We start from the raw sequence: 3,747 nt of genomic DNA on the forward strand, positions 1-3,747 counted from the left end.
ATCACACAAAATAAAATTTGAGATTTCATGAAGGTACATCCGTCAATTCTTTTGTGAAAACTTGAGCAAATGAATTGGTCACCGTCAATTCAGATTTGGTGTTGAATTTTGGGTTTCACTCAGCTCGCAGTGGCATGAAACTAAGAGATCATAAACACAGATATTGTGTAACCATAAACCTCAGTGGTAAGTTCTGAGAGTCTCAAGGGTTACGTTGATGAAACGAATGTAATGGAGAAATGTAATGGAGATGGTGTAAGAAAATAAAGTACCTCTGCTGCGAAATTAAGGACCAAGCAGAAAACTCTTATCTCATGTGAGAAGAGAGTGAGGTAGCTCACGATTAGAATAAATGTGGTAGCCTTATTGGGAAGACAAGGTTTGTGTATACCAGGTCATGAAGGCTATTATTCAAAATCTTATGAGGCTTGGGACACATACAGCAGGATGCTTCTAGGGACACTTAAGTAATCCATCAATTATAACCCCATAAACGAACGAACACAAACAAAATTAAAAGAGAAAAATATTTTTGGAGTTTTTGAAATAAAAAATAAAAAGAAAAAAATGAATTTAAAAGAGAAAAAATAAGCAAAGAAAATTAGACTTGAAAAGAGTAAGAAAAAAACTTTGGAAAAACTTTGAAAAACCGAACCCGAACGTTCGGTTGGTTTCGGGTGGGAGAAATTTGAAAAACCGAACCCGAGCGTTCGGTTGGTTTCGGTTGAAGAAAATTTTGAAAAACCGAACCCGAGCGTTCGGTTGTTTCGGTTCAAGAAAATTTTGAAAAACCGAACCCGAGCGTTCGGTTGGTTTCGGCTCAATAAAATTTTGAAAAACCGAACCCGAACCTTCGGTAGGTTTCGGTTTTGGAAAATTTTAGAAAACCAAGGAATTTAGACATGCAATCAGAAAATACTTTTTAAAAATAAGATAAACAACTTTGTACAAGAAATATACAACCAAGAAAACTACCTTAGAAGTGATGAGCGAGTCAGATGATTTAACCGAACCTGAACGTTCGGTCAATGTCGCTTCTTACGTTTGAGGTTGAGAGATAGTGTGAGGTACTGACTCTGATTCCATCATACCTAGCCCTTGCAATATTCTGTTGAATGATGCTTCAGGAAGAGCTTTGGTAAAGATGTCAGCCAGTTGATCAGTGGTTCTTACGAAGTGAACTTCGACGTTTCCATCTTCCACGTGATCTTTGATGAAGTGATACCTCAGTGCTATGTGTTTGGTTTTAGAGTGTTGCACTAGGTTATGATAGATCCTAATTGCACTTTCAGAGTCACAATATAGTGGGATCTTCTTCATATTGAGTCCATAGTCTCGAAGTTGACTCTGGATCCAAATCACTTGAGAGGTGCAGGATGCAGCGGCTATGTATTCCGCTTCGGCAGTAGACAACAACACGCACGTTTGTTACTTGGATTGCCAGCTAACCAACTTCCCGTCAAGGAATTGACGGCCGCCAGTGGTGCTTTTTCTGTCGAGTCCACATCCTCCAAGGTCAGCATCTAAATAGGCTTGAACGAAGAAGCCTGAGTTGGAAGGATACCATAGACCTAAGGAGGTGGTTCGCTTGAGATAGCATAAAATATTCTTCACTGCAAGCATGTGAGGTTCGCGTGGGTTTGCCTGAAATCGAGCACAATAACACACAGAAAACATGATGTCAGGCCTGCTAGCAGTAAGATACATTAGTGAGCCTATCATTTGACGATAGAGCGTGATATCAACAACCGGTTTGTCTAGAGATGGAGTTAGCTTGGTGCCGAATTCCATTGGGACTTTGACTTTGGAGTCTCCCATCATACCAAACTTTGCTAGGAGAGTCTTCGTGTAAGCTTCCTGATTGATAAAGATGCCTTCGGGTCCCTGTCTAATATTTAAACCAAGGAAAAAGTTAATAGGACCCATTGAGCTCATTTCAAATTTAGTCTCCATCAGCTTTCTGAATTCAGCTGTTAGGCTGGGATTCGTTGAGCCAAAGATGATGTCATCGACATAAATTTGAACTATCATAAGGTGGTTACCTTCCTTTTTGCGAAAGAAGGTTGGGTCAACCGAACCTTGTTTGAATTTAGACATCTTTAAGAATTTAGTTAGCGTTTCATACCAGGCTCTCGGAGCTTGTTTGAGACCATACACAGCTTTATCCAGAATGTAGCAATGATTTGGATATTTTTCGTTCACGAACCCAGGTGGTTGCTCCACATACACGGTTTCTTTGAGTTCTCCATTAAGAAATGCACACTTGACGTCCATTTGGAAAACTTCAAAGTTTTTGTGGGCAGCGTAAGCAAGAAATATTCTGACAGATTCTAGCCTAGCTACGGGAGCAAAAGTCTCTTCATAATCAATTCCTTCCTCCTGACAATATCCCTTTACTACCAGACGAGCTTTGTTCCTTATAACATTCCCTTCCTTGTCCATTTTATTCCTAAAGACCCATTTGAGACCAACAACCGAGGCATCTGGAGGAGTTGGAATGAGGCGCCAGACTTTGTTCCTTTCAAATTCGTTCAGTTCGTCTTGCATTGCTTGAACCCAATCGGAGTGATCGAGAGCAGTGTTAACTGTCTTCGGTTCAACTTTTGATACGAATGAGTTAAACATACAAAACTCAACCTTTGAAAATAAGGATGTCTGTTTTGCCTTCAGTTGTGATCGGGTCAGAACCTTTTCGGAGACATCACCAACCACTTGAGAGATAGGATGATCTCTGGTCCATTTGGTAAGAGGAGGATAATTTGGATCAAAGGTTGGGTCTAGTTCAGCATTGATCATTTCTTCTGGCTCTGATTGGCTTTCGTAGTCGAGCATCATATCACCATGCTCCCCCTCGATTGATGAGCTATGAGAAACTTGAGGTTCAGAGGTTTCTTGTGGTGCTGGACTTTCAGGCGTTGATGCACCTTCGGTTGGAGAAGCACTTTCGGTTGCAGTTGGACTTTCGGTAGCAGTTGTATAGCTTGGCTCCCCCTCGACATGTGAGCTTGGCTCTCCCTCGACTGAAGCATCGTTGGATGGAGGTTCATCAGAATTCGATCCTCCTTCATTCATTCTCCTGGCAGCTTCGTTGACAATTTGCTTCATTTGGTCTACCTTGTTGTCTGCTGCACCTGCTTCTGAGAGAGTAGCTTTCTCTGGCTCGTCAAATAGCTCCAGAAATTTCTCGTATAGATTAGCGATCGAGACTGTGACTTGGCCAGTTTGAGGAAAGATTTCCCCAGCTGTGTCTTCTTTGGCCTGTAGTTTTTTGACATAGCTATCGTCAAAAGTCACGTAATAGGTCTCTTCGATTTTTCTCGAATGCTTGTTTAGGACCCTGTATGCTTTGGATGTGAGAGAGTAGCCCAGAAAGATTCCCTCGTCGGCTTTGACATCGAACTTGTTGCGGTGTTCTTTAGAGTTAAAGATGAAACACCGTGAGCCGAACACATGGAAAAATTTCACATTGGACTTTCTGTTGTTGAGAATCTCGTATGGTGTGAGCGTGAATCGTTTGTTGAGATAGGACCTGTTCTGTGTAAAACAAGCAGCAAAAATAGCATCAGCCCAAAAATAAAGAGGTAAAGAAGCGAAACTTAGCATAGTTCGGGCAGCTTCACACAACGATCGGTTTCGTCTTTCGACAATTCCGTTCTGTTGAGGTGTGTAGGGAGCTGAGAAGTTGTGACTTATTCCCTTTTCTGCTAGAAATTCTTCAAACTCCCTGTTCTTGAATTCCAGACCATT

The sequence above is a fragment of the Lactuca sativa genome, chromosome 6 (assembly GCF_002870075.4).
Source record: "Lactuca sativa cultivar Salinas chromosome 6, Lsat_Salinas_v11, whole genome shotgun sequence".
Taxonomy (NCBI): domain Eukaryota; kingdom Viridiplantae; phylum Streptophyta; class Magnoliopsida; order Asterales; family Asteraceae; genus Lactuca; species Lactuca sativa.